We start from the raw sequence: 27264 nt of genomic DNA, 5'->3' as shown, positions 1-27264 counted from the left end.
AAGTTCCTTTAATGCCAGAAAAGGATCCATGTGCACATTCCCATCGTATTAGCTTGATATTGCTTTCTAAGCCTTCTTCCTTTATCAGGAAGTTAATTTGGCATTCCAGTGCTGCCCTCATTAACTTGGAAAAAAACTGAAAATAGTTCTTGAATTACTCAAGCTAATTAAAGAGTCTTCCTGCAAGTAGAAATGTACTTCTATTGAAGCAAGTCAAACTATACATTATGGGGCCAAAGGTATTCTATAGATTTTTTTTACAACCTGCAAGCCTGTCCAATTCTTGTGAAAGCCCAGTTTTATATCTGAGACTACTGTAAAGGGCAGGGAGTAGATAAAAATCATCATCATCATCATCATCATCATCATCAGTTTTCAATCACATCAGTTTTCAATCACAAGTTTTCAGGGTAATTGCATGAGGCAGTGGGTGAATGTGTGTGTGTGTGTAGACATATGTCTATGGTGAATTAATCAAATATTCAATCAGTACTAAGAAAATAATGCTTGTTGTGAATAGGAATTAGATTGTGCACCAGAGTCAGGGTTAAACCAGATCAAATGCTGAAAGAGCTATACCTGGATCACTCTAGCATTTTCAAAAGGTTAAACCCAGCCTTGGAGGATCATGATCTAGATCAGTGTCATTGTACTGAGAGTGAGGAAGTTTAATTCTTCTCATATGATTTCATTGATTAAAACTCTACACCCTCCCATATTGGTAGTCCTGTGGGGGAAAAAATAAGCAGACAGGATGACAGGGTTTTTTTCCTGCTTCCAGGACTGATAGTAGTACAGAAGAAGGGCAGTTGTGTTTTGCAAAACCATAGGTAGAAAGGGATAATCCTTTGTTTCAAGATCCCTCAGCCCCTATCTGTACTCAGGACTGCCCCCTCCCCTCCCCTCCCCACCTCACAACTTTAAACTAATTGTGAAGGTATGATTATGGGTTTTCTCTCAGTCCCACAATTGGTTGTGTCTTTAGTATCAGTTTTGTGCTGAAAAGAGACGTTCTTTAAAAACCTCAGTAGTCAATGTCATTCCATCTTGTGACAGGCAAGTAGAAGGCTAGTCATGGTTAGACCGGACTAAAGGTAAAATTATGACTCAAATGAAAGTGGATAACAGCCAGCAGGATTTATCTGTGGTGTGAATTCTGCCAGACTGTTTTATACCCTGCTTAATTTATTTTAAAGCTGTCCATAGTTACAAAAAAAAATCTGAACTGCTTTCAGCTCACAGAAAGATTTCTGTGCAATTATTTAAATAAATAATGTGTGGAAGTGAGATTTACATCAGGGTTATCTTGTGTGCTGGGTGATTTTTGAGCAAAAGCCAGCTAAGAACTATTCGATTGTGTATGGTGTAAGTAGTATTGATGTCACAGAAGATTTATCATGCTACCAGTTTTTCTCTGTTTATAATAAATGCAGAGTTGTATTGGCTGGTTTCCACTGAAGATTGCTTTTATGTAATAAGATAAAGATCTAAAAAAATCTTAGAAAGTTGCCTCCTTTGTACTTTTCCAAGCAAGAACTAGATCTGAGCTTATTAATGTAAATCAGTCATAACTGATCAATATTGTTGAACTTTGCAAATTGCCTTATAATTTGTGTAATTTGAAATATGGCTGTAGGTGCTTTGTGTCTTTTTTTTTAAGTGCTACAGCTTTTAGATAATGTAATAAACAAAACCCACTGATTTGACCCAGAAACGAGATACCGTGGTTGGCTGTTGATTTACAAAGGACTGATTCAAATGGCCATTTTGTGCAGGGTTGAGTGCTTTTCTGAATTGCACCAGAAACTTTCCAAATGCCAGATGAGTATTAAAATAATAGCTTGGCTTGTTAGGATGGCATTTTCACTTTGAGCATCCTGCTGTCCAGTGAAGTAAAGCATGAACAGGGTCAATGTCCAGTAGCTCAATTTTTTTGCATAATTTACATTTACCAAGAAAATTGGTTGTCCCAGAAAAAAGATAAAATACCATTATATTATTAATATTGTTATTGTTATTTGAATTCTTGTTTTGCCTCTCCTCAAAATATTTCAGAGCAACTCATGTAATCCTTTCCCTATTTTGTCTTCCTCAAGAACTTTGTGAAATTGACCAGACTTATCCAAGGTCATACAATGATCTTCATTTCAGAGTAGAAATTTGAATCCAAGGTCTCCTTGACTTAGTTCACTCTAACCACTACACCATAGTAGCTATCTTTGAGTAAGCCATGGATCAGTACAGACTGATAGATTGTAGGCATATCCTTTTTCAGGGCTAATATTTACCAATCTAATTTTTTTTTGCCACTTGCACAAAGTTAATTTTTAGATCAAATATTTTTATCCTTTACTGAATACAGTATTTCCCAGAGTGCACTAAGCATTTACCCTCCCCTAGTTTTGCAAGCCTGTTTTCCATGACAGTTTGATTTTGAATTAGATGGTTTTCATAAATGGAATCTCATAGATTATGCAGCCCAACTGAACTGTGAGGTGGTGCAACATATGTTCACATTTGATTGCATAATGGTGCATTAAATCAGTGAGCAGCAGTGCAATATTTAGGAGTTTTGGAGCATAAGCTGTGACTCCTTCAAGCTCAACCATATCTTACATCTCCCACCCACCCCGTTTTTTTTGTAACCTTTTTGTAACTATTCATTTGTAACTATTTTTGTAACTATTCATTTTTCTTGCTGCTATAATTTTGATTGTGTTCACAGGAAAACTTTAGTATTTTCTAGAGTGGAAGGTCAAGACTTGACCTTCGCAAGGTGCAACTCATTCCCCTCTGTCTATCTTCAAGGTCGTTTCCTTAACATCCCATGAAGTGAGTGTTGTTGTCGGTACTGTCCCAACACTATGGACTCAATTCCTCATATTCTGCTTTACTATTGGGGGTATAATGTTATTAGAACCAATCTGGAAGCTTTACTACCTCTAGACTTTATGATTTTTTCAGACAAACTAAAAATGTCTAAGCTATTGAACAGCCCTCAAGTAGAAATTTCTGAAGCAGTTGCCATATTTTTAATCCATGTTCTACATAATGTGCAACAATGATCCCGTTATTGTACTTGGAATGTATGGTAGTTCTGGTTTTATGCTTAATAAAGATTTTTGGATTGGATTAGACTTGACCTTCTCATCTTGATTAATTGCCATGTTAACTGTCTTTATCTCATTTTCAACCTTTTTCACCATTTGCCATTTATAAATAACTGCTTATGATACTTCCATTCTTTCACTTTTCATCTTCATCATCTACCTACTGCATGCTTTGTTGACATGTAAAGGAACTCAGCTACACTTAGCCTTCCCTGGACAAGATCTCCATAAAGAGTGGCCGCGTTTTGAACATGGCTGTCATTGCGGGAGGTGAGGGGGATCCACTGAAGGCATCTGCCCAACTGAGGGCAGGCAGGCAGCCAGCTTTGGGGGCTGGTGCACACATGCGCACATGCTGGTAGGGCTTCAGGCCTGGCCTGCATGTGTGCAGGAGCTGGGCCCTGATAGGACAACGTGCTCTCGCAATTCGCGAAAGCACATCATCAGAGTAGGCCTGCCTCGTGGCACATGGCTTGCACCTCCACCAGCAATCATATTTCTGTCTTTAGGTTTTTCAGTTAGCTCCAATAATCAGTTTTCATCTATTCTTGCAGTCCTGGATTTCCTTGATCGTAATTTTCTTCTGGAAATTAACATTCAAGTATAGTTCACTGCTCCCTAACTCCTTGTTGTATATATAAACAATTATCAATGGCAGAAAATTCATTTGCCCAAAATGTAATTGTGGCTATCAGTCTTCTAGTTCATCAGTGGTGGTTTTACTGTCAACTGTGCAATTTGGTGAAGCAGGGGAGAAGACAAAATGTGTGGATTAGCAATGACATATTCTTGCATACGAAAATCAATAATAATTTTGTTTTTGAAAACACAAAAAAAGTTATTTTCATGGTTTTATTTCCACCACCACCACCCCAGGTTAGCAAAATAAGGAAGTTCAGAAAGATGAGAAGCTGGTTTGGTTCGGATAAGTAGCTTATGCTTCTCCTTGCTTATCTGAGCTGAACATCTGAACTCTGAGGTTCACCCAATAATAACTTAAATCGACATTACTTTCAGTGAGACTAAAAGCTGTATTGAATGACTGAATTCTGATCCTGGGAAGAAAGAAAACAAAGTATAACAAAAATCTATGGCTTTTCATATGCATTTTACTTCTATAGCTTGAGCACAGGCATAAAATTAATAGAGTAATAACAAGCAGCTGAAATAATAGAACAGGAATTATAATATCAGTGTGTGCTATAGCCCTGCAATCAAATATTGTTTATTTTTTAAAAAAAACATATAAGTTGCCTTAGTGGATCAAACCAAGCCTGATCCATCTAGTCCAAATCTTTTCTCTCTCACACACACACACTGCAGTGAGTTATACTGAATCCTCATACCTGTGGTTTAGTAATCACTAGTGGATATTGGGGCATCATGAATAATGTGCACACAGAATTATCTCCTTCAGATGAGTAAACAGGAACATATATATATACTGTGCTTATGAACCACTTCCCACATTATGAATGTCAATCATGGAAGTTACCCTTCTCCATGTCACTTGTGACTAAAATGTTCAAAGAGGGAACAGCAGTGGCGTAGTGGCTAAGAGCAGTGGCTAAGAGCAGGTGCATTCTGATCTAGAGAGCTGATTCCCAGCTCTGCTGCTTGAGTTGTGGAGGCTTATCTGGGGAATTCAGATTAGCCTGTACACTCCCACACACGCCAGCTGGGTGATCTTGGGCTAGTCACAGCTTCTCGGAGCTCTCTCAGCCCCACCCACCTCACAGGGTGTTTGTTGTGAGGGGGGAAGGGCAAGGAGATTGTAAGCCCCTTTGAGTCTCCTACAGGAGAGAAAGGGGGGATATAAATCCAAACTCTTCTTCTTCTTCTCTTCTTCTTCTTCTTATGTGATTTTCTCCTAAGACATATATTGCCAGATTGTGGGCAGCAAAAAAAGAGTTTTGCCACAATGGAAATGACCAGAATGTCCCATTGTTATTGACTATTACTGGTCTGACCACTCATACATTATTTGTGGGGGATTAAGATTTGTACTGAAACAGAAAGCAGGTGAGAGAATTTCTGGAGCCCAGGGAAAGGATAGCTAGCATCTTTATTACCAAGAGCTACTCTATTTTCCTGACAACAATCCAGCACTGGAAATTGATTTTTTTTTGCATGAGCTGTTCTAATTATAAGTGGTTAGGATTCCTTTCAAAACCACTGTCTTCTAGCAATAAGTTTCATACAGGTACAAATAAAATGGTTATTTACACAAAAAATAATCAAGAAATTAACATTGTAGAATATCGATATTTCCTACAGTTCTGAACCATTTTTTCTTAAAAGCAAAACAGTAAGGAAATGATTATCATACAGTGATTTTTAAAAATGCAACATTCAATAGGATCCAGATAGAACAGTGCCAGCTCTGATCCACAGTCACTGAGTAGCAATTGCTAGGCTACAACATTTAACATGAACTTTGGTGCAGTGGACCTAATTTACATAATTACCTTCCCACCAGGCTTCCTTTTCTTCTTGCATCCCTCTCTCTCTCTGGCTGCTCTTTCCCCTTGCTCCTTCAAAGTACAAATTGGCATTTTAAGATTGAGAGATGAGGAAGTGAAGAATGTTCCCCAATATCATTTAATGGCCTCATTTGGGGTGTACTATTATTTTATTATATTATCTTTTTTGTGTGTGTTTAAAAATGTTTTAGACTGATGGATAGAAAGATACTTCTCCGTCCTATTTCATTATTCTTAAGGACTTAAGTTTCATTTTGCAGTCCTTTTGCAGTTCTCTATGTAGAAAAGAATTTGCAATCTATAGGTATCCCATGTTGCTGTAACAGCTATTACTTTTTCAAGATTGGAGTTTTGCAGATGACACACAAGCTGACTGAAGGGAAGGGCAGTCATTGTGTACAGGGGACAATGCATATCTCCCTAGAGTCCTGTGTTCCATTCTGCTGCTTTGTAAATGTTCCTATTAGTCGTGATTGCTTAGTTGAATGGTCAGATTCTAGGTCTATAACTTTAGGAATTTTTGCTTTGTTAGCTCACATTCCCCCTTAAATTTGACCTCATGCCCCTTAGCATATATTTTAGCATGTATTTTAGTAGCAATATATAGTAATTAATTTATTTCTTGCCAGCTTAACATGCCAGCTTAACATTCAATGAACATTTCATCATATTAACTGACATTCCTGTCTTTCATATGACAATTGTTCCTTTTTTTTTTTTTGCATCTTACATTTTCTGTCTCCCTTGTTAGTGGCTTACATATCTCTCTATCAATGCTCTGCCTGGTTACAATTACGAGTTTTCCCAGCTTGGAACCTGCTGGATTTTTTTCCTGGGCTCTGCGACATGCTGATCTGTTTTGAAATGAAGTTCCATTTGTTTCACCTCTATATTTTACATCTTGTTACTACACAGTATTACAGATGGGGAGCTGGGTTTTTCCCTCATCTTTTGTAAATAGGATGTAATAGCTACAAGCTGAGATGAAAAATCTAGTATTGCTAAATTATAATGTAGAAGGTAGAAGGATAACCTTGGAGAAACTGATACCCACTGTTCAAAGCCCTGGTCCAATTGCCTAGAAATAGTGCCATTTCACTGTTATATTCAAATGAGGATCAGAACTCCTTCATAGCTCTGACTTTCAAATTGGTTACTTTTTCACCTAAAGCCTTGCAAATAAATCCTCAAAGTTTACTGACCCACAATATTTTTTTCACCAGAATAGCATGAGAAGGAAGTCTTGAAAACATCTTTGCCAGCTGAATAAAACCTAGTCTGTGCTTTTGTAGCATCCTCTTTGCAGCTGTATAAATCTCTGTGTAGTCAGAGGAGAAAGCCAAATAGTAAGATTCATATTCTTATGTGCATTGGCTCCGAGCCCCTAATTTATGGTCTATGGGCCTCAGTGAGCTGGTGGATCCAGGATTAGTGACCTTGGGCTAGTCACTGTTCTCTTAGAACAGGGGTAGGGGACCTGCTGCTCTCCAGATGTTCAGGAACTGCAATTCCCATCAGCCTCTGTCAGCATGGCTAATTGGCCATGCTGGTAGGGGCTGATGGGAATTGTAGTTCCTGACATCTGGAGAGCCGCAGGTTCCCTATCCCTGTCTTAGAACTATCTCAGCTCCACCTACCTCATAAGGTGGGTAGAGGATGGGAAGGAGTTTGTAAACCACTTTGCAATTTTTTACACCTGAGAAAAGTGAGATATAAATCGAATCTCTTCTTCTAAAATGTGAAGATGAAAAATACTGCGATTTATAAGGCAACTATGTTGGACAAGAGGCAGTCCTGCCCCTGAAAGGTAAAACAAACAGCTAATCAGCTCTTCTACTCCTGAGTGTAAGGAATTCCATAGAAGCAGAAATAAAAGGCTTTTTTGGTGTAAAAGACCGTTTATTCAGACATCCTAGAAAGCTCACGCATTAACGAATGGCAGGAATAAAGTCTCCCCGCCAGCACAGGTTATAACTTCAATCCATCCCATCCCTCTCCGATTCCCATGGGAACGGAGTTCTCATCTCTCTCGCAGAGATAAGGTCTCCGCCGCAGATGCTGGCCCATCGCCCGGGTTATGGAATGCAGTCAAGGCCAGGCGGCCGTTCCACCTATCAACACCATTGAATCCTTTTACACTCTGCCTCCTTAAGAAAGACTCTCCCCAGGTTTGTGCGGAAAGGTGCTGGCGGAAAGCAGAAATGAGGGCAGGGGTGTCAATATTTTCGAATAAACCCATTGATTATAAATCTTGTGAGGAATATCCCACCCAAGAGACTAAATATTGCAAGCCGCCATATTAAACGAGTCCAGGGATGAAGGCCAATTGCAATGCTTGTGGCCATCAATTATAGTCGGTGGGGTCTCTCCTCGCTGGTCGTACAGGCATCGGAACGGAGCATTCTCCTTGAGCAAACTGGAAATGGAAGACAGGATGGTATATTATTTAGAGAATTAGGCAAGTCCAATCGGCAGTGACATCATTAATCACTTTAGTAATCTGAAAGGTCCCAATGAATCTTTGCCCAGTTTTGAAAATTTATAACGCCTCTTGAGATTTTTGGTAGACAAATACACCCAGGCCTACACGTAAAGGGAAACTGGTTGCGCTTTATCCGCCAGTTTTGGGAGTCTTTAGCCTGTTGTGGCGTCTGACCATTTTCCACCCCGCCAGAGATGAAATCCACGGTTGAAACTCCGAGGATCTAACGCTCGCAGGTAGCTGCGTAACGGTGAGGGAAGGATCAACGACACAATTTCAAGGGGTTTTTTTTGTACTGCTAAGGAACTGCATTATTATAGGCGATTCTGCAAACGGAATTAACCTGCCACCAATTGTCTTGGTGGTAGCTGGGTGTAACAACGCAAATACCGTCTAGGTTCTGTTCGCTCTCTCTGACTCCACCGTCACTTGAACGCGGTAGGGCGGCATTGCCGGGCTGCCCTCATCAAAACCCAGAAAAGCTTCAGAACTTTGAAATGAATTGGGGCCAAGGGTCGAGACCAATTTTAACGGGCGGAGGTAGACGATAAATATGTTGGAATGAACAGACGCGCTAACTGCAAAATAGGAGCGGAGGGGATGGAAGTATTGGCTGGGATGAAATGGGCTTGTTTAGGAAAATAAGTCCACCACCACCCACAAGACCGCAGGTTGCCTTGACTCTCTGGCAAATCCGCATAAAATCCATGGAGATGACTTCCCAGGGCGGGAGGCCACCGAGAGGCTTCAACAGACCATGTTTTCCCCGAACGGCTTTGGCCTCCGCACAAACAGAGCAACCTTTAATATATGTCTCATCGTCCTTATGCGCATCAAGGCCACCAAAATTGGACGGAGTTTGCAGAGTTTTAGAAGCCAAAATGTCCAGCCGAAAGGGTATCATGACAGGCTCGAACTCCGCTTCTACGGAGGGGGGAGGCATCGCATCAACAATCCCCCCTCATTACAAACACCATTCCCTCTCCAGGCGCTAATTGGGAGTCACCTTCCTCCTCATTAAATTACAGAGTCTCACCTCGAAGGTCTCCTCGAGGAAAGGAGAGACCAGGCTGGGAATGGGTGGAGAAGGAGGAGTGGATGTCTGAGATCAAGTGACAGCCAGCCCCAACTGGGAGGGGAGAACAGTGCTGGAATATCCCGGGTAAGGCAGCTCCAGCACCCCTCCCTCGGGCAGGGCCAGAGCCGCATCAGCCAGTTTATTGGTTTTTTCCGGGAAAAATGGACAGAAAGAGAAACTAGAAAAGAAATCGCCCAACGGTTGCTTCGCTGGACATCTTGAGGGGTGGAGAGGGCGGCCAAGTTCTTGGGTGATCCCACCTCAAACTTGAAAGGTGTTTAGCCCCTCCAGCCAGTGGCCAAGTGGAGTTACTTTGATGGCTTAGCCCTTTATCCCCTACAGTCCAGTTGAGCTTCAGCACCGGAGAATTTCTTTGATAAATAAGCACACCGGAACCAGCCTACCATCTTTATTTCTCTGCAACAGGGCTGCTCCAAGCTTTGTCCGAGGTAATCCAATGGAACCACAAACGGAAGATCTGGGTTGTGGGTGTTTTAGGATAGGTCTCGTAGTAAAGCTGATTTTAAAGCCAAGAAAGGCTGTCTGATTCTTAGACCAGGGAAAGGGGGGCCCCTGGCTTGGTAACCTGTGGATCTTTACCCTTAGTGCGTAAGAGGTCTGTGAGTGGGAGAGTCAGTTCAGCTAATTGGGGTATAAAGTCATCGAGAGAAATTAGCAAACCCTAGGAAAGATTGGAGTTCCTTTCTCGATTGGTAGGGGCAGGCAATTGAGGACTGTTTCAATCTTAGCAGATCCATTTTAGCCCCTCGGAAGAGATCCGTAACCCAAATAGTCGAGTAGAGGTTTGGTGGAAACAACATTTAGAAAGTTTGGCAAAGAGGGAGTTGTTGAGCAAGCTGCTTTCAATACCTAACCAATGCTTCATGCTCCTCCATGGTTTGTGAATAAATTAAAACATCATCTAAGTACACCAATTACCCTTGTATAATAAATCATGGAGAACTTCGCTGATACGCTTACAGCCCGGGGCCCCTAATTTAACCCGAATGGCATTATTGGCATTCATACTGTCCAAATTTTGTGTTAAATGCAGTCAAATGTTCATAGCCTTCCTAAATCCCACCCCAGTAAGCTCTTAAGTCCAACTTGGTAAAATGTGCGCCCCTTGCCCAATGCATCTAAAAGGTCCTTGATTAATGGCAAAGGGCATTTATTGGACAGGGAAACCGCGATTGAGTCCCTCGGTAATCCGTGCAGAGCCTTTAAAGACCCATCCTTTTTAACAAAACAATACAGGAGCAGCATGTGTGCGTTTGGTAGCCCGTCAGATGAACCCGCTGAAATAGGTTCTTGTCTAAGAAGGCAACGGTTCCTTCTCCCTCATTGGGACTCATGCGGTAGATTCTACCTTTGGCAGTTGCTCTGGCTGTAACACGATTTGCAGTCAGTGTCTCTATGGGGTGGCAATTGATCGTGATTCTTGCTCCTGAAATACTCTGGCTAAATCTTGGTAAGCCGGTGGAATGCCAGTAGAATCGGAGCAATTAGAGAGCGCAGCACGCTGATGAAGCCAGGGGTATGTCAGGAGAAGGTGAGTTTTCCCCAATTCATGTGTTCTCCGCAGGGAGGGTCAGTGAATTCTAAGATCCTTTCTTTCCAAATGAATTTTGGTTCATGCAACAACAACCACGTACGCCCAGAACTATGGAGGTTTTAATACCGCCAGAATAAAATCTCAATTTTCTCCCAATGGTCATGCAGCGGAGGAGGACCGTTATGCTTTGAACTGGGCCGTCCTTCGACTGAGGACTGCCGCCCATTTGGGTGAACGGTATGGCTTTAGCCAGGGGACTCGTCGAACTAAGTTCCTCCGCCACCTGGGGCCGCGATTAAACAAATGGGAGCACCCAGAATCTAAGCAAGGGTTGAAGGCAATACGAGTATGCTTTAGCGGGTTGGCCAGAAACGCTGAATCGTGAATGGGAGCGCCGCTTTCACTCACCGTGATCTGGAGTCGAACTCATATCCATGGGGCTGAAGAGAGGCAAACAGCTGCTTCTCCTCTGGGTCGCCGTAACTGCCTTTAGACGAAATTCGCTAGCGCCCGATTTGCGTGGTGGCTTGGCAGATGGGCAGCGCGCGGCCGGAGCGGTTATTTCTGTTTTTCAAGAAGTTGGCAGCTAGATGACCCGTCCTCCGCAGTAAAGACACAATCCCAGACGGCGACGGCGCTTGAGGTGGTTTCTCGTAGAGGCTGCTGGGCTTGGCTTGCGAAATTTAGCGTGGTTGTAGCGCGGTTTTGGGCGGCATTCTCGCACGAGCTTAATCCAAACGACGCCACTTGAGATCCCAAGTCGATCCAATCCAGCAATAGTGCTGGGATCCGGAATAAGAAACACCGCTTACCGCATTTTGCCGCCGACAGCATCCGGTGAAGTATTCACATTTCATACCAGGCAACTCAGGAGGGGATGCAGCAGCCACCGCAGACGTAAATTCACGGGAAAAATTCTGCAAACGAAAGCGGTTGCCTTGCTAACAGATTTGATGGTGCTGGATGGCTTCATTTTCAGCACCCGGATCTTGGAAGCGAAACTCTTAAGGTTTGAGGAACTTCGCACCGTGGCGCAGCATCCTCCTTGCAGATCAAAAAAGAGTCACAAACCAAATGGCTGTCACTTCCATCTAAGACGGAGCCGATGTCCCAGATTTTTCGCTCAGACCGTGGGTACAAATCGCTATAGTCCTCCCATGTGGGCATCGAGTTGTAGGATGAAGTAGGGAAGTTTGGAAGCGTCCCATCAAACGGCAGGTATTGAGGTCTGTAATATCCCTTCCTCTCCACGGCCCTTTGGCGCCGGGCTGGGGTGGCGGTTACAGGCTGAGGCAGCGGGCGCAGGGAGGGCCGGAATCAGTGGAGGTGGGGGTACCAACGCCGGTGCCGCTGGTGTTCTGGTGGAGCCGTCCTGGAAGGTGGCAGATGCGAAATAGCAGACCCAGCAGCTGCCGCCTCTCTGGCGCTGGCTGTACCCAGTGACAGCGTGACTCCAACTTGGGCATCTTGTCCTGCTGTTTCTTCAGTTCCCTCCAAGGCGGCAACTTCTCTCCTTGGCGAAGTCAAGGCATCCTGGTGCGCATGCAAAGCTGCTTCTCCTCGCTCCAGTTTGGCCAGTTCGCCTCGCTGGAACAGCTGCAGTTAGTTCACTTTATGCGACGTTAGCGTCTTAACGCCAGCTGACGCCTGTAAGTCCAGTTTGGAGTGTTCCAGGACTTTATCATGGGACTGGATAGGTTCTGCACATATTGCCGCCAGCTGCCTTTGGCACGGGTCCAATTCGAAGTTGGATTTCTTTATGCTTGCTGTTCCCGGTCTCTTTGCAGGTTTTCACGCCTTGCTGCAGCTGCTCTCGCTCTTCCCATAGCTGGCGCTTCACGGGCTCCATGCTTCCTGGCATTCAAGTAGTCGCCCACTCTCATCCCAGCTCTCTTTGATGGGAGGGGAATAGATCCGATGGGAAGGCAGGCTTTTTTCGACTCTTCATCAGAATGTAGGACCTCGTGGCTCACCGGCGGCTCCGCTGGGCACCTCTATGTGCAGCTGCTGATCCGGGATCTGGGGTCCGACCGAAGCTGGTGAATGATACCCTCCCAATCCCCTCATATAGTCCCGGGTTTCAACGGGTGGTCTTCGACGGCCCTGTGCTATGCCACGGTGGGATTCTGGGAGCATCACCAAAATACGAGTCCAGGAATCGCTCAATGGACTCCTGTGTTGCCGCGCGATGAAAGGTGGTCAGACCCGCCTTCCGCGGACAGGTTGCATCTGAGGTTTGTAATCAACACGGAAACGTGCAGATATCCCATCCACAGGCTTCATCCATAGACAGCGCCCCAAAATCCACTCATGGGCGTCCACATGATCGCTCTTCGGGCCCCTCGTCTCCCAACGTGGAGTAAGGGAAGACTCGTGTTAATAATGTAGGGACGGGAAAGAGTTACCAGCGGTATCCGCTCTCCGCCGGTTCCTCCAAATCCATAAGGGAAGCCCGGAGCCCTCTTTGGGGCTAACAATGCACCTTCCACAGATTCAGGAATATTCAACCTCTCCATGCCAAGACACCAGAGGTCCACAGACTGGGAAGATAGGATGAACTAGATTCCTGCCACAATGTAAGGAATTCCATAGAAGCAGAAATAAAAGGCTTTTGGTGTAAAAGACCGTTTATTCAGACATCCTAGAAAGCTCACGTACACGACGTGGCAGGAATAAAGTCTCCCGCCAGAAGCACAGGTTATAACTCTGTCCATCCCATCCCCCCTCCCGGATTCCCATGGGAACGGAGTTCTCATCTCTCTCGCAGAGATAAGGTCTCCGCCGCAGATGCTGGCCCATCGCCCGGGTTATGGAATGCAGTCAAGGCCAGGCGGCTGTCCCGCTCATCAACACCATTGAATCCTTTACACTGAGCCTATGAGATAGATGCTCCAGGGGGTATAGAATGTTGAAGGGAAGCACAGCAGCAGTCAATTCAGGTTTACCTCATCAAGGAAGCAGACTTTTTAAAAGGTGCTTCTAACAATGTGAAAGAGTGGTTTATCTTTACTTCTGGGAAAGAATAAGGTATCAAATTGTAGTCCTATCTCTGGTAAGGAGCAGACCCTATTGACTCAATTAGGTTGATTCTTTGGAAAGAACAAACTGGTGTGGGTAGAGTCCTGTGTGTGAGTGAAAGGATCTAACCTGATGGCTAGGAAGTGAAATGTTGGTAACTGCAAGCATTAAAAGGAATTTAAATCACAACCTGAATCTGTAAGATGGAGGGACAATGGCTGGAGCACTACTGGTGGAAAACTAGGTTGGAGAATGATGGAACATGGCATACAGCCCAGAGTAGAGGATAAGCTGTGGCAGTGATAATGGTAAAAAGGCAATATTTGAACATAATTTGCCAGCTGAGCTGTTTTGTGCATTTGGGGGCTTTTACATCATAGCCCTAGGGAAATGGGTTCTGACCACACAGTAGCCTGCTGTAAACAACTGACCATTTATTTTGCAGACAAAATTACCCAGATTGTCTCTCAGTTAAATGCTGGTGTAGATGCATGTTTGGATGATGTACCTTTGATGCTTGCTTGTCTGATTTACATGGATACCTCTCAGCTTGCAGACCCTGAAGTTGTAGACAAGATCCTCTGAAGATGCCAGCCACAGATGCAGGTGAAACATCAGGAGAAAATGCTACTAGAAAATGGCCATACAGTCCAGAAACCACACAACACCCCTGTAGACAAGATCCTTTGACATGTGAGCCCTACCACATATATTCTGAACCCTAACCCTTTGTGGTCAATAAAAGCTGCCATGGGGGACTGACTGAGTAAGGAGAATGGTAAATGCTTCTTTTGAGTTAGGTATTGTGCAACCTGAGTTAGGTATTCAGGGAGTCAGTGATTAGACCTTTGGAAAAAAACTCTTCCTAAGTTTTACTGTGTTGGAGAACTATTGGCCAGTCTCTGATTTTCCATTCTTAGGAAAGGTGCATGAACAAGTTTGCTTGTCAGCCAAAGGTGCATGGAAGAGCCTGATTTTCTGGACCCATTTCAATCTGACTTCTGGCCAGGATTTGAAACAGGAACTGCTTTGGTCATCTTGTTATGACATCTACTGAGGACTACACAGGGATTTGTGACCCCTGCTAGTTCTGTTGAATCTCATAGAGACCTTTGATACTATCAACTATAGTATCCACTGAGCTGTCTTTTGGTATTGGGCTTGGGGGAACCATGTTACAATGGTTCAAATCCTACTTTAGAGGTCAGTCTCAGAAGGTGGTGCTGAGGAGTCCTGCTCTGCTTCATGGCTATTGATCTGTGTGATTTTGCAAGGTTTGATGTTATACCAGATGCGGTTCAATATCTACTTGAAACTGCTAGGGAAGGTCATCTAGAGACGTGGGATGTGGTGTAACCAATATGCAGATGTTACCCAGCTATACCTTTCTTTCCTACCTAATTCCAAAGATACTGGGGGTTTTTTTCAAGGCAAGATGACTTTTATTGAGACAGTCAAGTTTCTTCCAGCCTTTCTACTTCCTCAGATGAATAGGGAATAGATATCTCCAACTTCAGGATACAGAGCTGAGTTGTAAGAAGAAAACAAGGTAATTTTCCGTTCAGGAATTAAGATCACACAGAGAGACCCTTCTAGCAATTCCATCAATCAAAGAATCTCATTTCCTGGGAATAGCAGAAAGATTCTTTTCAGTGGCAGCCCCACAATAATACAACAACTTTCCCAGGGATGTATGCCTGTGCCCTTCACTTTTGATCTTTAAGAGGCAGCTAAGGCCTTTTTTATTTAGAACTACATTTAATTAAAGCAATCCTAATTTGTGATTTTAAATTTCAATTTTATATATTCTAAGTATTTTATTCATATTATAAGCCACCCCTGAGCTCCATAATGAATGAATGAATAAATAAATAAATAAATAACTCCAACAAACTTATGTGTCTCAGGCAGGCTTCTCCTGTGACTGCTTGGAGATCTGATGCTGGATCACTCATTAAAACAACCTGTACATAAATAAACCATCTTTATTATTTTTATGCAACTTCTGCTTCAGTGATTTTAGTGTTGTTTTTGTTGATGTGGGGTATGGTGTGAAGGTCGAAGTAGTGGGAGTTGTGTTTGCTGATAAGTGCAGAGCGGAGAGAAACTGTACAGCACTGTAAATATTTTTCTGCACCAACGATAAAGCCTTTCTTAGTGGAAGAAACCTGTGCTGCGTGTTTCCTTCTTCTGGGCAAATGTGGGCAGCTTCCAGTGCAGTCATTATGCTGCATGGAAAGTTTTTCCTCACTACAAAACATCTAGCTGCAGTGAACCCATAGTCCTTACACCCAGTACCCCTACTGTACTGTATATCATCAAGATGTTTATAACCTGTGAAAGATATACATGTAAATAACTATTTTACCTTTTAAATTTCCAAGACAATATCTTCATGTCCATATTTGAATGTTGAAATTAAAGTACCTGAAATTTATGAGAACATGTCTTAGACTAATTTCAGACATGCACTTCTTAACTATGATAATCTTTTCAACCTGATATGAGTAATGTCATACAGTCATTTTGGAAGACAAGGTTTGGAACCAGTTCCATGTAGTTTTCTGGTATTATGTTGTGCCAGGGCCTGCTAGGGTGGTAGAAACTAAAAAGGTAAAGTTAGGCCCTTTCCGCACGAAGGCGGAAGGGCTTGGGTCGGCGTTTCCGATGCCGACCCGACGACGCTGGGACCATCCGCATGGACGGTCCCAGAAAGAACCGGGATGATGGCGCCGCTGGGCGCTGTCGCCTGGTGGACTAACCTGCTCTCCGGCCCTCCGGCACATCGCCGGGGCCTGGGGACACGCCTCCCCTGCCCTGCGAGCCTGCTTCCGCGTCGCAGAGCAGGGGGACGTGTCCTCAGGCCCCGGCGATGCGCCGGAGGGCCGGAGAGCAGGTAAGTGAAGGGAGGGAGGGGGGAAGCACCAGGAAGTCGCTGCCGTTCGCATGGCAGGGGCTTCCAGCTGGCGTTTCCAGAAGAGTGCGCTTTCAGCGCACTCTAGAAACGCTGGCTCGGCGCCGGGCGGGCGGCGTGAGGGCGGCGCGGCTGCGAAGCAGCTGCGCCCCCTGTGCGAATGGCGGCCTGGGGACAACGTTTTTGCCGTCCCCAGGCCACCATATTCCGCCAGTGCGGAAACAGCCTTCCAGAGTCATGCAAATTAACTCATATATTTTACTCCTTGTAGTGTTGTTCTGGGCCATCTGAATCAAAGTAATAATTTGTCTGAACATCTGAAAGGCCATTCAAGAACTTCACTTAACAACTGATGTTGGAATTATGATATCAGACTTGAACACTCTCCGTAGTTGAAGTATGGTCATGCCTACTATGTCTGATATATTGTCAGCCAGTGAAACACATCTGCCCTTTTAATGTCCTGTGAATTTTAATTCCTACCAGCAAAATACATTAGTGATAATATGTCTTCAACTTATCTCAATTTCTTTGGGTTAAATGATTGGGCAGAACATGCAGTATCTTTCATGAGAAAGACAGTAGAGAAACTGTGTTAGACTCAGCTCTTATAAAAGCCATTTTCAGTAAACTCAGCAGTGGGCTCAGAGTTAAATTAAAATTGATTACATGTGCGTTGGTTCTTCAAAGCTTTAGGGACTGTAAAATTAAAAATTCAAAGGTTGCTATTTGGTTTACTTGTGAGATTGGTAGTTGATTTAGAAACCCAGCAGGCCAGTGATGGGAAAACACAATGGGAGATAGAAATTGAGATATTAGTATTCTGAGGCATACCTGTTATGGGAATAAATAGCCATAATGCAACAAAAAGATTCTTTTATTTAGATTATGAATATATTATTGAAAGACTGAATATCTAGAATATGTTTTTCCTAACTCAGTGTTTTATACTCTGTGGTTTTAATTGTTAAGCATAGTTAAACTAACTACAGACCAATTTTACAATTAAACAAAACTACAGACTAACTACAGACCATCATGTCTACATAGTGACCATATATGGAATTCAGAAGTATGAGAGAAAATACATTTCACCAGATATAACTCTATATGGAGTTGACTTATTTACTTTGCTCTGATTGGCAAGTCATATTATGCTTATAAATATAATGCAGATGGTACAAATGCTGTATTTTTGGTTCTGTCACTAAAGCATTGTAATTGAAAGAAAGATGGAGGGCAGGAGGCTAAGAGATCAGCCTCTCCATATTAACTATTTCAGGCTCAGAATTTTCTGCCAATATTACAGAACAATTAATTGAACAATCCAAGCTGTGGAGAAATTGTGTTAGACTCAGCTCTTATAAAAGGAAACTGATTTTGTTTTACAAATCTTACAGTTCTCAGATACATACAAGAGAATAATATCCAGAAATAAACTGTTATTTCAATTATGAGGTTTTATAGTATGTTTTGGAATAAATTACATTCCAATGCTTGCACAGGAAACTATGCTTACCTTTATTTGAAAATGTTTCTGAAAAGTTTTTTTTTTTGGGGGGGGGGGGTCAAATGAAGGTTTCTGTAGTTTCTATGGTGGCATTAAATCAAAGAACTTTGGACAGCATAGATACCATCTATATAATGCATTTTGAAATTCTTTGCCTTCACATCCCAACATCTTTACAGTAAAATATACCAACAGAATTGAATAACTTGTGCTCTAGCTATCTTATATTAACAGTCCATCAACAAGTTTCTGTCTCTGTTAGTGGGAGATACTTACCAGATGTTATAATTGACTGGCTGCATAGATTGTATCAGCAGGTAAGGTTTGGGTTTTTTGGACCATGGCTTATGCTTTTGAGATGAAACTCCTCTATCAGGAGAAGGTCTGCACTTCACAAGTGTAGGGGAAAATGTGTTTTGATAAAAGCCTTGTAAACCTGATAGGTAGGGCTTTAAAATGTTCTAATATTTTGTTTCTGAATTTTTGTGCAGAATGCTGAATTAGAATAGCTGGCTTGGCTTTCAGTTCATGTGTATATTTTTCTTTTGATGTGAGTAAATATGTATGAGCAAAGAGCTTTAATGAAACATACGTAAAAGGAATAGGCTGGTCAAAAAAACCTTAGTAAGAGAGATTCAGAATGTCAAAAAGGATGAAAAACAGGACTAAATGACTTGGGTGCTGTGTGGTTTCCGGGCTGTATGACCGTGTTCTAGCAGCATTCTCTCCTGACGTTTCGCCTGCGTCTGTGGCTGGCATCTTCAGAGGATCCTCTGAAGATGCCAGCCACAGACGCAGGCGAAACGTCAGGAGAGAATGCTGCTAGAACACGGCCATACAGCCCGGAAACCACACAGCACCCAAGTGATTCCGGCCGTGAAAGCCTTCGACAATACATAGGACTAAATGAGTTGGTAACAAACATTTCATCCCCCACCCCCACCCAGCTATACTTCTACACTGAATCTGAACACAAAATCCATGCAGGGAGGATGTTGTGAATTGTCAAGAATGTTCAACTTGACAAAGAGCCCTTATTTATATCATTTTTCCTATGTACAAGAAAAGTCTGGATGAGCCTCAATTACTTCAATGCTTGGAAAAGACTGGATGTATTTTCAATCAATAATGGCCTTTGGAAAAAAGGAAACAAGCTTACCCACTGCTCTGGACAGGAAAAACAGCATCTGCTTGTTGTGTCAGGTTGCTGAGGCACAGCGGGTAATGTCCAACAAGGTTTATTTGCATAAAGAAGATTGAATGAATCACGACAGTGCTGATCCTAATGACTGTGTAGACTTTGTTGGTCTTCTTAACTACCTGGTTCCTGGTTTCTGAGACAATACTTTTCAGTCTACAAAGCACCAGGAACTGCACTTCTTAGAGCCACAAAGGAGACCATAGAAGGGAATATGTGTCAAGCTTATTGACAACAATGCTGCTAAAATCAGCACCACATTTCAAATGAAAGACTCCTATTTCCATCTCTTTTGCTTCAGCAAAGATTTCTTATCATATCTTCTGTGTTCCCAGTTATGCTCCCAGTCCCACTGCCCTGGCTGGATTAGTGCTATGGGATCAAAAAGATAATAACTTGCTGAACCAAAAGTGTCAATTTAATACCAAAAGGAATAGTTATACAACCTGAGAACAATTCTTCCTGAATTAGCCTGATTTTTCCACAGTGATATCTGCATATAACTAGATTGGCTAGAGCCATTTCTGCACACCACAAATAAAATGTCTTGCAGACATTTTAAAAAGAACCATTGTGGCTTTTTTGTCTGTACAGCCTTGATGAGCTACTGCCAAGGAAAGCAGTTCTTTTTCTCATTCCCCACCACCACACACACACACACACTAGTTCTCGCTTCTGTTTTTGCCACAGCTTGCACGCACGATTTTCTTCCACTAGTGAGTCTTGCCACGTACCATTAGATGAAGGTTTCCTTTGGAAGTTTTCTTTGCTTGCAGCTCATCCGCCCACCATTTCCATGTAAAAAGTACATGAATAAAGTTAGTTTTGACTGCTGATTTCACAAAAGTGCCGCTTTTGGAATTGAATTGGGCCGCAGCCCACTTTATTGAAGCAGAAGCAGGGAAAGCAAGATGAGTGCATCCGTTGGTCCGCTCCCCTGGCCTCCCCGTAAAGATGTGCTCCTCTGCCCAAACCGCCAAGGCTGTGACTTTATGAGCAGCAAAAACCTTGACAAAAAGGGGAGAGAGGGTGGGTCAGTTTGCTATAGGCATCGAAAGAGGCCAGAACAACCGCATGCCACCTAATATATAGGAAGCGTGCTCCACCCCTTACCCTCATGCGTCACATGCAATCAGGCCTGGTGGGGCTCAGCTGGCCGGCCAGCCCAGGGCACACATGCTCACTTCTCTGGAGCTCACCATGTGCCCTGTCTCAATTACGGCCTTGTTTATTCTAGTGCCATTATTTCTGGTAAAATATGATATCATTGGAATACAGTACATAGTCTAAAAAGTATGATGTTTAAGAAGTATGATGTTGGATTGTTGGAAGTAAAAGTATGATGTTTAAAAAGAATAAAGAAGAAAAATTATGATACATGTAAATATACTGTATGTTTTAACGACTGTTATTTGAAGTTTGAATAATTAATAGCATCACTATATATATAAGGTAACATTAATAACATGTGACAAAAGCAAATAAATTCAAATAAGAAAATCCCCATCATATTTCTATGTATTATTAATTGTATTCTATGTTGACATTATTAAAGCTCTGTTTTGGGAATAAGTGCTATATAAATATCGTAGCAAAGGATCCCATATTTTGAAATAGGAATCAAGACTCTTTTTTTTGCTAATAAGGGTTGTTAGTCTATCTGCGATTCTATAGTCTTGGATCTTTTGTAGTCATTCATCAGATGTTGGTAATTCGTGGCTTTTCCAGTACCTGGCTACAACAGTTCTCACTGCCATTGTCAAGTAGTAGAACAGTGTCTTGTGTTTTTGTAGGATAACTTCACTGGGGTCCCATATTGATAAAAAGTAAATTTCTGGTTGATTTTCAAATTTGTAGTTTATTATAGTTTATTATATGCAATAAAGTATTTTTGTAAAGTTTGAGTCCGCCATTTCTGTCGTTGGTTTGTTGCTTCGTAAGATGTCAGAGATAGTTGGTTTGGTGTGTTTTCCTTTGGTTGTCTGTGTTCTGTAGATGTCTTGTGTTTCTGATTAGAAAGTCCTGTGCTTTTGACACTGTTGTTAAGTTCACCCTGTTAGTGTTCCAGATAAGGGAGAGCCCTTCTGGAATTAGCCACCTGTAGGAGACATTATTTTCCCATAAAAAGTCTGTAAGGAAGTTGTATGCTTTCCTCTTCTCTCGAAAATATGCAGGAATCTCCTTTAGAATGTTAGTTCTGAGTTTATTAGGATCAGTCTTTGGTTTAGATGGTTTATTAAAATTATGTCTATCATGCTTTTTCTTAGGCATTTCATTACAATGTCTCTGGGTTTTTTGTGTTCTCTTGCATATCTGGCGATCCAGCAGGCTCTTTCTTATGTTCGTATCTCCACATTTTTGTAATACTTTTTTTCATAAATTGCCAATAGAGATTATCGAATGCTTTTTCCGCATCAATAAAGACAAATGCTGCCTGGTTTTCTATTCTTTTATGTAGATATTCTACAAGATTAATAATTGGCAAAATATCTATTTGGCAAAAAGCTGTTCTGCTCTTTCCCTATAATTATATTTAATGCTTCTTTTAACCTTGTAGCCAATATTGCTGAGAAGATTTTGTAGTCTTGATTGAGTAGGGATATTGCCCTATAATTTTTTACTTGTGTTATGCCCTGACCTTCCTTAGGAATCAACTATTGCCTGGTCCCAACTTTCAGGGTTTTTTTTTTTTTTTGAGATCAGGATGTTGTTCATCAATTTTAATAGTATTTCTTCTATCTAGTCTCCATCTGGTCCTGGTGATTTTCCTATTTTTAATCTTTTTATATGATCTTGTAATTGTTGTAGTGTAATCTTTTCATTCAATTTCCTCTGTATTTCTTCCAGCATTTTAATTAATTTGTTTTTTTGTAAGTATTCATCTATTTCCTCATTTTCTTTCTGGTGATTATCATACAATTTTTTATAATATTTGACAATTTTTCCCATAATATCTTTTTGTTTCACATAATTCTTACTCTGTTCTATGATTTGTATTATTTTTCTTCTTTTAGATTCCTGTTTCAACTTCCAGGCTAGCCATTTCCCTATTTTGTGTGCTTTTTCAAAATATTGGGCACGTGCAAATCTATTTTTTTTCTATTTCCTGATTTTGATGTTTTTTCAGCTCTCTTTTTAATTTCTCACCTTCAGGATTTTTTTGGCAATTCTTTTCCACTTCTTTAATTTTGCTTATCAAATCTATTCCAATTTGGTTTTTTTCCTTTTCATTTTAGCTCCTTCTTTTATGAATATTCGCCTCATAAAAGCTTTGCATGTGTCACAAACTGTGTTCTCATCTGTTTCTTGTGTCCCGTTATCTTTTAGAAAATCCTCTTCTGTATCTAAATATTTTGCTAGATATTTAATCATTTTATATTTTATATTTTCACCCTCTGTTTCTGGAACACTTCTAAATCTTAAGGTATTTTTGTTTTTGTTGTAATTATGTGAGAAAAATTACCTCCACCCAGTTCAAGCACCTGCAGGCACTTCTGCAGGTGACATTCCAGCAACTTTCTCAATTAAAAGAACTTGTGGGACGCCTTCACTGCACTTTCCCAGCCAGAGCTTGGGGTGGTAGTAGATGGCTGTAGGGCAGGTCTCTGTACAGGTGGAGAGAAAGATGGAGTGGAGAGAAGCCTTGCACAGGTGAGAGGAAAGCTCCCTCTCCTCCATCCCTCTAGTGTTCTCCTTCACTTTTCACCCAGGACCCCACTGCTCTCCCTTCCTGCTGCACATTGTGTCTTCCAGGTAAACTACTTGAGAGGAGTAAGGTACCTAGCTACCTGTCCCACATTACAACTTAACTCTAAAACATTTTTATCAACCCTATCCTCAAAAATCTATTTTAACTAACTTCAACCACAACACGAACAGCACAATAGCAAAAGCAAAGAACCAAAGGAAAAAAAACTGAAGGAAACAAAATGCCTTCAGGTCTTGATAGGCCTTTCCCCCATTCCACCACCAGGTCCAAAGAATGAATGTACAGACAAAACTTTAATTTTAAAAAATAAACCTTTTCCTCCCAAAATCATCTGATAATCTTTTCCAGGAAGGCATTGCAGCTCCAGTCACAGACAGCAGCAACAGACCTCTGTAGGATCAGAACAGCACCTAAAGCCGAGCTTAGAATCAGTCCACAATCTCAAACCTTTCTCTTAAATGCAGTGTAGCTGCAATCAGGATATGCTTTTATGCTCTTTGCACATGTACAGAAGAATCTGAAAGAAAAACAGTTATTGAAACAAATTCTATGATTGACCAAAGTGTATTGCTCACATTGTTCGCTCTAACCTGCAGTCACTGCTTCCTTCCCCCTTTCTCATGTTCCAGGGTTGGGGGGGGAGAGACTGTTGGACTCCACATTTGAAGCCCTGTGATCTTGTTAAAGAACTTTTGCCATGAGGCAAACACTAAAGCTCCCACTAATAGGCTCTTCTATTTGTCTTCTGAAGATGCCTCTTCCCCCACCCCCCACCTTCTCCTGTTGCTCTGAAAACCATTCAAAGGTGGGAAAGGCACAGAAGACTCCTGCCCCCCTTTGTAATTGCTGCTATTCAGCATTCCTGAATAATTCCTGAACAAAGTCATTTTTTTTGCCTCATTTGGGATTGGGATTCTTTTGGTATATATTTGGCTTAAAAATACCTGAACAATATTAGCAAGCTATTTTTCTGATATATTTTTCTGCTCGGACACACTGCACACACACACCTAATTGGAGTACATTGTTGCTTTGTGTGGCTAAATTTTATGTCAAGGGATCAGATCAGATCACAGATCTGTATTGTTATATGCATGTTTGCTGGAAGGATGCATAAGAGCCTTTTTACAGCTTATGTTTTTTAAAGAACACAATCAGAAATATATAGGAAGTAGTCTTGAGGCAAGGAAGGTATAGAACTTTACATGTGGAGCTTTATCTTTCATATTGTTTGGATGTGGATCTGAGCACAGCTTACAAAGTCTTACATATGCTAAAGTCTGAATCACACAAAAATTGTGCAGGTGGGGGGATGGGGGTTCAATTGGGGGATTACTTTAATGTAACAAAAATAAGATTTTATAGAGATAGAATGCAATCCTGTTTTTACTAAACTTTATAGCAACCCCCTGCCATTTGTTTTTAATGGGGCAGAACTGCAGTCATAGTCCATATGCCTGATATTTTGGGGTAGGCCTATCTCTTGTTCTGTACAGAATGAAAGGTTATATTTGCAAATGCTGAGCTTGGATTCCTAGAAGTTTTTATTCACCTACTTCAGCGGAAGATAAAGTATTTTTAAAATTCACAGTCCCTTTTCACTGTTATGAATAGTCTGTACTGGAGCTTATTTTTTTCTGCAGCCTTTGACATTCCTGTTAGCATTTTCCTGTTTTGGATTCCTTGATCATGCCGTGGTCAAGTGTAGACAATACAACTCAATTCAGTTAAGTCTAGAAAAATGGAAGAATGCAAACTAAGATTTCAGATATGACTGTTATATTATGTTTTACTATTAATAATAGATAACCTAATAAAGCCAATATACTTCTCTGATGTGCTTTTCTTTTTGTTCCTGTGTCACCTCCTGCCTTTTGCCCACTAACACAGATGATTTGTCACTCTTCTTTGCTTGCAGGACATCTGTCTGTGCAAAATATAGTGAATGCCAACTTAATGTTACAGCAGAATTATTTCAGTAGAGTTTCCAATTTGTTTTTAGATTATGTATATAATGTTTTTTTCCATGTGACAGTATTTCAGTTGAAGTATGAGTCTTGACATCTTAAGATACTGTGGCAGGGATTTTTCATTTTTGAAGCAAATTGCCGGTATAGGCATCTTGATCATATGGTACCTACTATATTGGCAGTATGGCTATGCCTTAGTTATGATTGGGGATGCTGGTCCATTTGGGTGTATTGAGTACTACCTCACCAGTCTCTCCAGTTCATTTTTATCCTTGTCACTGGTCTAGTGGTGGCTGTCTGTCAGTGTCCTCTTTAGTCAGTCTCAGTCTTGCAGAGGCATAGCTGGGGAAAGCTGCACCTGGGGCGGACTCCGCATTCCCCCCAATGGACCCATGTGCCGCACCCCCCACCCCGTGTACTTACCTTATGCAGGTGCCCATTTTGTGGCAGAAAATGAGCCAGCCGCAGCTGCTCCATCAGTCAGAGGGGGTGCAACTGGCTCTTGTGGTGCAAGAGCTGGCTGTGCTGTATGGCCATCCCCTCTGCCCAACTGTTCCATCAGGCAGAGTGTGTATGGCCTTGGTGCAGATGATATTATTATTATTATTATTATTATTATTATTATTATTATTATTATTATTATTATTATTATTATTATTATTATTTCAATTTGATAAACCGCCCTACCCCAGGAGGACTCAGCTGCTCCATTGGGCAGAGGGGGTGTGGCCTTGGCGCAGCTGGTTCTTACAGCACGAGAGCTGACTGTACCATGCAGCCATCCTCTTTGCCCGGCTGCAGCTGTTCCATTGAGCAGAGGAGGTGTGGCCTCAGCACAGCTGGCTCTCATGGCGCAGCCCCCTCTGCCTGGCAGCAGCCAAGCCAGCTGATAGGCTGAGAGCCTGCCTGGGAAACACCTGGCTGCTTCACAGCATGGCCAGGTCCTCTGCTGCCTGAGGGGTGGGCTGAGGCCTGTCTCTCAAGCAACAGTGTGTGGGGCGATTTTCCAGCCCCCACATGACTCCTTAAGAGATCCAGGTTTGAATCCCCATGCTATCATGGGTCAAATCTTCATTTGAAAATTGCAGGCAGATCAAAACCTGTTCATTGTGAAACAAGTGTCTCCCTCAACTGGCATCAAGAGGTTTTCTCCCCTCCCCACACATAGTGGAGCACACAGCAGACACACCCAGTTGCCAGAACTCTTAGCAGATCCCCACTACCAGGCTGATCACCGGCTTCACGGTCTCCCTGATTGGCTGGTGTGTGCCTTGATAGGAAGCGAGGACCTTTCCCCTGCGGGAAGGCGTGTACCTTGTAGCGGGGGCGCCATGATAAAAGCGCATAACATGTAAGCGTTTTAGCGTTTATTTTTACTAGTGTTTATGCTGCTTAAAGAGTTACCAGTTAATTGTTTACCTGTGTAAACTGTTAACAATTAAAAGTTACATGTTTGACTGTTTAACGTCTTTCTGCATCCCCTTCTGCTGGTCGATCGCAAAAGCAGAAACGAAACCAAGGAAAGGCTGTGCATGCATTGCATCAGCGCCGGCAGCACTGATTGGTTGCCCGAATTCCACGTCACGCTCCGAGGCGGGAAACGAGTCAGAGTTTCAACCCTTGTCCCTCCCCTTGGATCAGCTCTGAACCGAGTTAATGGGGTCTATGCCACTTGCAACCAGGTTCTGCTGGGACGCGGGTTAACGGGGAGAACGAATGCCAGAAATGGAATCTGCCACAGAAACAATGGGGAAACCTGATTAGTTTGCGTTCTGAAACCTGGGTAAGAAGGTAGTGGGGATTCGACCATGGAAGCTTGTGGGTGACTTTGGGACCTAATTCATAGGGTTGTGAGGGGAAAATGTATGTAAATAGAATGAAAAAAATTGGATTCATACCTACCTTTCTTTCATTAAAAAGACTGTCTTTTTGGCATCCCTTGTATAAGTAATTGTAGGAGTAAGATAGTTGCACCATTTGGTTACTGTATGTTGATGCAGGGCAGCTGGGCAGTTAATTGCTTGATTGAAGGTGACCTTTAATGTCTGTATATTATGGTGTAGCATACCCTTCCAACCCTTCCCCTTTTATTCTCTGCCTTGTCCTTATGCTGCATGATTGTATGCTGCTGTGCTGTTGTATTATATTTTTCATATTTGCTTATTGTGTAAACTTGTTTTGCTTGCAAGTGCTTTTTAACACATGACCATTTTTGTATTCCTCTTTTGTAAATATAT

This window comes from Sphaerodactylus townsendi, linkage group LG07, assembly GCF_021028975.2.
Source record: "Sphaerodactylus townsendi isolate TG3544 linkage group LG07, MPM_Stown_v2.3, whole genome shotgun sequence".
NCBI classification, from domain to species: Eukaryota; Metazoa; Chordata; class Lepidosauria; order Squamata; family Sphaerodactylidae; genus Sphaerodactylus; species Sphaerodactylus townsendi.
The sequence above is the reverse complement of the archived record's forward strand: the minus strand, read 5'-3'. Positions refer to the sequence as shown.